Here is a 10,621-nt window from a genome sequence, read left to right as displayed (position 1 = left end):
CTTTTTCTATATGTCTACACTAATCATACTAGCAAGGCAGGCCATGTTTATGGAGACTGGAAAAACATACTTTTCCAGAGTCAATATCATAACCACAGGTCATCAGGGTGGGCCCTAATCCAATATGACCGATACATCCTTATAAAAAGGGGGAAATTGGGGCACACATATAATCACACGAGGAGAAGACGATGTGAAGATTGGCGTTCTGCTGCTACAAGCCAAGGAATGGCCAGAAGCTAGGAGAGAGCTCTGGAACAGACCCTTTCCTAGCCCTTCAGAGAGATCTTGGCCTACTAACACCTTGATTTCAAATTTCTAGCCTCCAGAACTGTGAAACAATCAATTTCTGTTTGTGCGCCACTCAGTTCATGGTACTTGGTTACCGCAGCCTTAGTAAACTAATACAGACACCTGTGGTGAATCTGAGCATGCAAGGAATCTGTGCACCATAGCCAGGGCTGAAATTAGATGCAGGCAATGGAGGGGACATAGGCACCAAAGACATTTTCTACAGAGTCCATAGAAGGTGGGCATGTTAGGGCTGAGAAATTATCTTATTGTTTCTCAGCAACACCCCCCCAAAAAAGATGAGAAAGCTATAACCTGCAATTACTAAAACGATAACCTGGACCATCAAAATGCATGTTCTATGATGTGTTCATTATAGTTGAAGCAATGATAAACCTTATTATTCTCTCAATTGTTAATATACCTTTTCTTCCTAAGGTAGCCATTGAGATTCCGTGTCCTTTTTTATATGAACCAATTACATTTGTTAACACATTTGAAAATGGGACATTTTATCAGCCTGATTTCCAGAGCAGCTTCCACTCCTTCCAGGGTAAGAATGACAAAAACAAAAAATGGATGACAAGTGTATTACACCTAAAAATCTTACATTTATATTCATAATATTTCATATTGGAAAAAGTTTAAAAATTGTAATGAATTCACTAAAAATATGTCAGAACTGCGAGGAAATTGGGAGCATGGGTTTTTTTGCCTGGAATTTGAGATTCTTTAACTGGGTCAGGAATATATTGCTAAAAGCACTGCTCTCAGACACTGTCATTTTGTGCTTTCCTTCCAAAAGCATCAATCTCAAAAGAAATATGTGCACAAATTAGTGAGAGGACTTTTTTCAAGACTGAATATGTTTGATCTGAAGAAAAAGCAAGGCTAAGCCAGTCACTTTATCACGCCCTACTTGGTTAGAACCTGACTCTCCCTCCCCGCCTAGCTGACCTGTCCCTCCCTGAAGCTGAGGAATTTTCTGGGATGAATATATATGGAACCCTGTTGGCCAACAGAAATCAGGGGCTGGGTTTCAATATCAATGCATCATTTCTTTAATTAAACATACTGTTGCATTATAAAAGGAGATGTAATTTGCCAAGAGTTAAAAAGACGAAAAGTAAGTTGGAAGTAATCTAGACATTTTGTCATAAGTAATATTCCCATTTATAATACTGGAAAATTAAAAAAAGGAAATGTGCCATTTAGGTTCTATGTGGTGGATAAAGAATTTGAGGTGTAGACTTTTTCTAACATGCATTCTCATTACTTCTTTTTTTCAGTTTTACTGAGATATAATTGACATACCACATTGTGTAAGTTTGAGGTATACAATATGATGATTTGATACACGTATATATTGCAAAATGTTTACCACATTTTGTAAGCTATACTTACATGGTTACTTACAAGGTTACTTAACATATCCTTAACATATACTTACAAGGTTACTTAACATATCCTTCACTTGACATAATTAACATTTTGTTGTTGTTGTTATGGTGAGAACATTAAATCTCTCCTCTCACAGCAACTTTCAAGAATACAATACAGAATTGTTAACTATAGTCACCATGTGGTATATTAGATACCCACAATTTGTAAATCATGTAACTGAAAGTTTCAATGCTTTGACTAACATTTCCCAATTTTCCCCACACTTCGGTGCCTGACAACCACTATTTTACTCTGTTTCCATTAAGTTTGATGTTTTTAGATTCCATATCTAAGTAAGATTATACATTATTTATCTTTGTCTGACTTATTTCACGTAGCATAATACTCTCCAAATCTATCCATGTTGTCACAAATGGCAGGATTTCCTTCTTTTTTCCATGGTATGCATATATACCACATTTTTTTATCCATTCATTTATCGATGGACACTTAGGCTATTTTGAAATTGAGGTACTGAAATCCCTTACTATTATGGTATTGTTTTCTATTATTCCTCTCAGATCTGTTAGTATTTGCTCAATGTGTTTAGTGCTCCAATACTGGGTGGATAGATATATACAGTTATTATATCTTCTTGATGAACTGACCACTTATCATTATATAATGAGCCTCTTTGTCTCTTATTACATCATTTGACTTAAAGTATATTTTGTCTGATGTAAGTATAGCTACCCTTGCTCTCTTTCAGTTTACATTTGCGTGGAATATCTTTTTCCACCCCTCACTTTCAGCCTATCTGTGTCCTTGAAGCTGAAACAAGTCTCTTATAAGCAGAATATAGTTGGGTCTTGGTTTTTAATCCATCCAACCACTCTATGACTTTTGATTGGAGAATGTAATCCACTTACATTCGAAGTAATTGATAAGTAAGGACTTACTATTGCCATCTTGTTCATTGTTTTCTGGCTGTTTTTGTAGTTCCTTTCTTCTGTTGCTGTCTTCCTTTATGAACTGACAATTTTCTGTAGTGGTATACTTTGATTCCCTTTTCTTAATCTTATGTGTATCTACTACAGGATTTTACTGTGTGGTTACCCTGAGGCTTACTTGAAACATCTTATAGATATAATAGTCTATTTTAAGCTCACAAGAACTTAACTTTGATCAAATACAAACTTTATTCTTTTACTCCCATCCCCACATTTTATTTTTAATGTCACAATTTATACCTTTTTATATTGTGCATCCATTAACAAATTATTGTAACTATAGCTATAGTTAGTACTTTTGTCCTTTAATCTCTCTACTAAAGTGGTTAACATCTCACATTACAGTATTTACGTCATATTAGAGTATTTGAATCTGACCATATGTGTATCTTTACCAGTGTGTTGTATATTTTTCATACATATATATATAACTAGTAATATATATATTTTTTTCATACGTATATATATATAACTAGTAATATAAATATATTACTAGTTAGTGTACTTTCATTTCAGCTTGAAGAACTCTTTTTAGCATTTCATGTAAAGAAGGTCTAGTGAAGATGAGCTCCCTCAGATTTTATTTGTTAGGGAAAGTTTTTATCTCACCTTCATTTCTGAAGGACAACTTTGTTGGGTAAAGTATTCTTAGCTGGCAGTTTCTTTTTCCTTTCAGCACTTTGAATATATCATCCCATTCTCTCCTGACCTGCAAGGTTTCTGCTGAGAAATCTGCTGATAACCTTATGAGGGTTCCTTTGTATGACAATTTTTTTTTATCTTGCTGCTTTAAAAATTATCTCCTTATCTTTGATTTTACACAGTTTTATTGTAATGTGTATTGGAAAAGATTGCTTTGTATTGAAATTTTGGAGTGCATATTAGTTTCATGTATTTGGATTTCCAAGTTTCTTCTCCAGTTTAGGCAGTTTTCAGTTATTATTACTTTAAATAAGCTTTCTACCCCTTTCTCCCTCTCTTTTTCTTCTGGGATTCCAATTTTTTTTCATTCCTTTTTCTTTTTGTTCCTTTGACTGGATAATTTCAAATGATCTCTTATAGAGCTGCCTAATTCTTCTCTTCTGTCCTGCCTACTGTTGAAGCTTTCCATTGAATTTCAGTCTGGTAATTATTTTTTGGAGCTCCAAAATTTGTTAATTTTTTTTTTATCTTTTTGAACTTATAATTTTCTTCTTGTATTGTCTTCTTCATTTCATTAAATTGTTTATCTGTAGTTCTCTGAGCATCCTTAGAACAATTATTTTTCATTTTTGTAAGGGAATTCCTGTATCTCCACTTCTTTTGGGTTGGTTACTGGAAGTTTACTGTATTCCTTTCATGGAGTCATGTTTCCCTGATTTTTTTCTGTAATCCCTGTAGCCTTCCAGAGGTATCTGTGCATTTGAAGAAGCAGTCACCTCATCCAGACTTTACTGGCTGACGTTAGTAAGAAAAGACCTGCATCTATGGGTGGGGGCATAATGGAGTATGTTGTGACCCTGGATCTAATGGTGCAAGGTGCCAAGGGCAGGGATGTGGTGACTCACTAGCTCAGGCTACTGAGGTCCACATCATTGACAATTGCATGGTCCTTGATAAGCACTGTGGGTGGTCCCCTGAAGCTACAAGGTCTGTTAAGACTGTGTCTTGTGTGTAAGCAGATGGATGATATACTGCAGTTTACTTAGAGCCAAGCAATGGTCCAGGTTGAAGAGTCAAGAGTCAGAACCCAGGCAGTGGAAGTGGGGATAAAGAGGACAGATTATATTTCTACAGTATTTTAGAGGCATAATCAACAGTTTGTTGACTGGAAGATCCTGGGATGAAGACTGAGGAAGAGGAAGATGAAAGATGGAAGATGATACACAGTTTTTAGATTGGATAACTAAGAGGTGTTGCTGTTAAACTAGAGAACACCAGAAGAGAAAGGATAAAAGGAAAGATGAGTAGAGCCATTGTGTTGAAGATTTGTTTATGAGATGACTTTGAAATATGCAGTTGAAATCACTGATCTGGATCTAAGTAGAAAAGTGAGGCTACATACACTTGGAAGTCATCTGTGAATATAGAAAGCAATGAAACTGCCACTATAATAAATGTTTTTAAAATTATCTCATTTAATGTCCATGAAAACTCTGAGTTGTACATTATTTTTACTGAAGAGGACACTGAGATCCTGAAAAACCAAATAACTTCCCCAAAACTACATAGCTAATAAGTGGTAGAAGTAGGATTCAACTAACTCTCACTAGATACAAAGTCCATGTTCTTTCCTCTGTGTCTTGCTGACCCTCTCTAAGTTGTGGCAGTCGACGGACGCTTTCAGGAATAGCCTACAGAGTAAGGACAGAATATGCACAATATTGGGTGCGATGAAAAAAGCCAATGTAATTGGTTTGTAGTTTACATTCCAAAAGGAGAACGTAATAAATGATGTGGCTGAGATATATCGTAGCAACCCTGCTACAAGATTCTCACATCTAATAATGCCTTGCTACAATGATTCTCTTCCTAGGGAAAATTTCATTAGGCTCTTTGCGTCAACATGCCTTTCTGACTTTATAATATGAATAGAAATCAAGAACACTTAGGTAGCAATAAGAGAAAGGGTGCCTTGTATATTCAGCTTCTCAGTTTCAATAAGAAGCTTTAAATGCTATGAAGTGGTCATTAGGTTACCAAATTGACAGCTGAGCACCAGCAAGATACACCTCTATATTAAATGTAATACATTGTAGCTTCTTTTACTACACCTCTGGAGAAGAGGCTCTAACTTTCATTTAAGTTTTCCTTTTCAACAAAATGAAATGCAAACTTTTGGGTAGACACTGAAAAAGACTAACTCTATTGTCCATTAAATGTTTCAGTATTTTCAAAACTAATGCATTCACTCATATATTCAATGACTATTACCAAGATACTGCCCTTGCCTTCTAGGAGACTACAGTTCAGCTGGAGAAAGAGTCCAATTTTTAAGGGTCTTAAATCATGAGTAGTTTCAAGAGAAGTCAGAAGAGAAAGAATGGAGAAGATGCAGAACAGCCCCTGAGGAGAGAAGGAGATAATCTGATGCAGAGCACAGGTGGAAATATTAGCCTATGAAAAGAAGACATCGACTCTTTAAGAATAACAGCTAAAAGAGAGGAAAGATTGCATACAAAAGCAGTTTAATGACAAGAAATTTGAAGGAATTTGTGTCTAATAGCTTCTATTTTTTGTTTTTTTTGGAATTTTCTTCTGAAAATCAAGAGGAAAGGTTCAAACAAGCAGAGAAATTTAGAACAGTATTATGTCTTTCACAGGGCCTTTACCCTGTCCCAAACAGATGTCTACACCCAAACATGTGATAACAGAATTATTGAAGCTGGGAAGTCAATTCAGAGTGCATAAAGGAAACAGCCAGGTCAATGCAATATGGTTCAGTTATGAAGCTCACTGATGCAGGGTTTGACTGGATGCAAAGATGAAACTGGAAAATACTGAAAAGTGAAGAAGAGTTAGCACTACAGATCCATTGCTTCAGCTAGACATTTGACAGATCCCTTACAATACAAATAAGTGGTCAAGATCCCTTTGATCTTCATGATTTTTACTGACAGAAGAGTAAGCCAGTGCTCCTTAAGCTTGGCTGCATATTGGAATCACCTGGTGGTAGTAATCTATTGCTATGTAACAAATTATCACAAAACTTAGTATCTTAAAACAACAAAAATTTATTATCCCACATAGTTTCTGTGGGCCAATAATTTTGGAGAAGCTTCATTAGGGGTTCTGCCTCAGCATCTCTTATGAGGTTGCAGTCAAGATGTCAGCTCAGGCTGCAGTCATCTGAAGGCTTGACTCGGGCTTCCAAGATGGCACACTCACATGGCTACTGGCAGAAAGCTATATTAATCAGTGTTCTCCAGAGAGGAACCAATAATATACATATATATATATATATATATATATATATATGTATATGTATATGTATATGTATATGTATATGTATATGCATATGCATATGCATATGTATGTATATATATATTGGTTTACATGATTATGGAGGCTGAGAAGTCCCAAGGTCTGCTGTAAGCAAGCTGGAAACCCAGGAGAGTTGATGTTGTAGTTCCAGTACAAGTTCAAAAGCATGGAGAGCTGATGGTGTCAGTTTCAATACAAAAGCTTGGGCTTGAGACCCAAGAAGAGCAGATGTTTTAGTTCACGTAAGAAGGCAGGAAAATACTGATGGTCCAGCTCATGCACTTAGGCAAGAGGAGTTTCCTTGTTACTCAGTCTTGTTCTAGTCAGGACTTCCATTGATTGGATGAGGCCCATCCACATTAGGGAGGGCAATCTGCTTTATTCAGTCTACCTATTTAAATGTTAATTTCATCAAGAAATACCCTCATAGACACACCCAGAATAATGTTTGTCCAAATGGCTGGGCACCATGTGGCGGAGCCAAGTTGACACATGAAATTAACCATCAGAAAGGCTTCAGTTCCTTACAACGTGGAACTCCCTATAAGGCTGCTTGAGTGTTCTCATAGTCATGATAGCTGACTTCCCCCAAAGCATGTGATTCAAGAGAGAAAGCCAGGATGCAGCCTCAAGTGTTTCATGACTTAGTTTTGGAAGTCACACATATTCACTGCAGCCATATGCTCTTGTTAAAAACAAGTCACTATGTCCAGCCCACTGTCAAGAAGGGAGAAATTAAGTTTTACGTATTGAGGAAAGGAGCAGCAAAGAGTCTGTGGGTGTATTTTTAAGCTACAACATCGGGGGTGCTTGAAAAAAATGCTGACACCTGGCCACCAGCCCTAGACATTCCGATTCCACTGGTCTGGAATTTTTTAAAGCTCACTAGGTAACTTTAATGGATAAGCAAGGGTTTCCTCTATCATCTGCATCCACTCTTGTGTCTCTTAATGCTGTAAGCCCTTAGTGAGCAAGCACATAGCCCTGGGATTTGCTTCTGCCAGCCGGAATGTTGCACCATATCATGCAAGGGAAGGGGGAAAAGGTCCTCCAACAAAGAACTCAATTTCATCAAAGAAATTTTTAAAATTCAAAATACTGAAAGCAACAGAGGAACAAGACAAAGAAACAAAAACTCATAGACACAGACAAGAGTTTAGTGGTTACCAGAGGGTAAGGAGGGAGGGGGGTGGGACATGAGGGTAAGGGGGATCAAATATATGGTGATGGAAGGAGAACTGACTCTGGGTGGTGAACACACAATGGGATTTATAGATGATGTAATACAGAATTGTACACCTGAAATCTATGTAACTTTATCAATTGTCACCCCAATAAACTGTAATGAAACAAACAATTACATTAATTAAACAATCTAATAATACATAATTAAATAATTTAATTTAAAACTTGCCTTAAGACATATTTGAAAGTTATAGTACTTGTCATTTTGGCTTGTTTGTATCTGCCCTGATCTCTAATTTCCTCTTTTCTCCTCACATATGGTTGCAAAAATACTAGACAACATTTTTTGTATGTGAAATCCAATGGAATAAACAATGTCTTCTTCACAAACATTACTGCACATCAGGAAGGAATTTAAATTCTGCGTGGGCTTTGTTTACACACTCAGCCGCTAATTGTCAGTCAGTTTGATATGCACAGTGAACAGCCACAGCAGCAGAAATTACAGGAGAAGCACCACATTGAGTAGAGTGATCCCCAGTGTGGCTGCTGCAAGCGGTCTGAACTGGTGGAGCCAGAGCACAGGCATCCGAATCCCTATGACCAAAGTTGCCGGGACCAAAAGGCCATTAGCTATTCCAGTCTCTGAGTTCATGCTGTTAGTCAGGCAACTTTATTTAGCTCTTGGAAGAGTCCGAATTGAGCTGCATTGCCTGCCTTCATCTGCACACAAGCATGTACAGCAAGTCCTCACACCACATCTTTTTCGTTCAACGTCATTTCCTTCTAATTTTGATGAGAAAAACAAATCAGTTCTAGGCAGGGGCTTGTGCTTTGTGCTGTGTGGTTTGTGGTTCTTCCCCACATGTGCGTGGGTTTCCTCCGGGGACTCCAGTGTCCTCCCACATCCCAGGGACGTGCACGTGAGGTGCATTGCCGTGTCTGCATTGTCCCAGTCTGAGTGAGTGTGGGTGGGTGCGAGTGGCCCTGAGATGGAAGGGTGTCCTGTCCAGGAGGGTCCTGCCTGGCACCCCGAGCTGCCGGGACAGGCTCCAGACACCCGTGCCCCAGAACCGGAATCCATTATCTGACTTGTTTTTATTCATCTCTCTCAAATGTGTGTAGAACTCACATTTACTACAAAGTTTCACATTAGAAGTGATTGGGGTCTTTATTTAAAAGTTTGGTGATATTTTTGTGTCCAGAACTAAGCTGTAGGAACTTAACTCTTGTTCATATCAATCAGTCTCTGGTCAAATTGGTTTCACTTCAAGTCGCAGCTTCCAAGCACCTATCCAGGGCTATAAATGAGGATTCGTGGTACCTGAGTGAAAAGGAGGCATTTGGCAACAGGATTCCTCAGACTATGGGTCATGACCCATCAGTGAACTATAAAATCATGTGCTAGGTCAAACCAAAATCTTTAAAAAACAAAATAGAACAAGATAGACTAATTAGAATAGAAAATATTAGAATGCCTGCCATGTAATAAGGGTAACTACTTCATGAACCTTTTTTGCACTTGTTTTTTTTCCTGTTGTGTATGTGTTTATGTGGACTGGATCATAACAAAACTGTATATCCTTCTACAGGGGTCACGTTTTTAAAAGTTAGAAAAACATAGCTCTAGGACATGATTGTGATTCCCAAATTCCCTTCAGTCTAAACATGACTATCAGCCTCTTACACAGGTCACACAGCCATCCCTCTTGCACTTATTTTCATTAACTCCGTGTCCCACTGGTACCTCCTAGTAAAAAAGTGAATGCCAAAGACTCTAGTCCCTAAGTAACACAAGGAAAGGGGCAAAGTGGACAATAAAAGGAGCTCTGCGGCTTACTCTCCTTTGAAGATCCCTGTGATTTCCTTGAAACCTTAGGACTGTGGCCAAATGACTTGTCGTCCTCACTTTGTTGTGGCATCTCAGGAGCTAGGGTCAGAAACAAATGGATCATGGCTCCTCGAGGTGCTCACAGATAGCAAAGATAGATTTCAGATAATATCATGGCAAGGCAATGTTTTAACTGCTTTGGTGAGGGTTAGGAAAAACAGGGTAGCTGCTAGTAAGGGTAAGATGTTCTTAAAATATAACTAGGAGTTTCCCAGTTGGGGGTGGGGGAAAGGACGCTCCAGGCAGAGAGAACAGAGCATGCTGGGTACATGAAACAGATGGCAAGTCCCTGGAACTTGGTATATATAAGGATGGAATGGCATCCTATGATATGGATGAAATACTGGGTCACACAGCAGAAGGACCACAGGGGAGGAGGAGAGACAGAGACCAGGTCAGAGAGGGAAAGCCTTGGAGTTCAGACATCATTCTGCAGTCATAGGAAGCCACTGAAGGGCCTTAAGTCAGATTCGCAACACAGAAGGGTTATTTTGTAAGGAAAACAAGGCCAATTGCTGTTATCAGGAGTGGTGTGCTGTTTGGAGGCAGGAAAATTCGATAGAACACTATTATCATAGACAAGGTAAAACACAGTGGGGACCTTAATTAAAGCAGTGGGAAAGCAGAGGAGAGAATGGAAATGAGAGACTGAAGAGATAGAATCAGGGGAATTTGGAGACTGGTGAAGAAGCAGGAGAGGTCTTAGATAACTCCCGTCCCTCTCGATTGGATGTCTGGGTAGGTGGTGGTACTGTCTATCGGGAAAGGAATATGGGAGAAGAAGCAACACTGTGGGGAGAGATAATAAGTCCAGTTGGAGCCAGATTGAATTAATGTGCCTATAGGACATTAGGGTGAATTAAGATGTCAGATAACTGGATATGGTATTCTCTTTTGT

This window comes from Rhinolophus hipposideros (genome assembly GCF_964194185.1).
Source record: "Rhinolophus hipposideros genome assembly, chromosome: X".
Classification (NCBI taxonomy): domain Eukaryota; kingdom Metazoa; phylum Chordata; class Mammalia; order Chiroptera; family Rhinolophidae; genus Rhinolophus; species Rhinolophus hipposideros.
Note: the sequence above shows the minus strand (reverse complement) of the source record.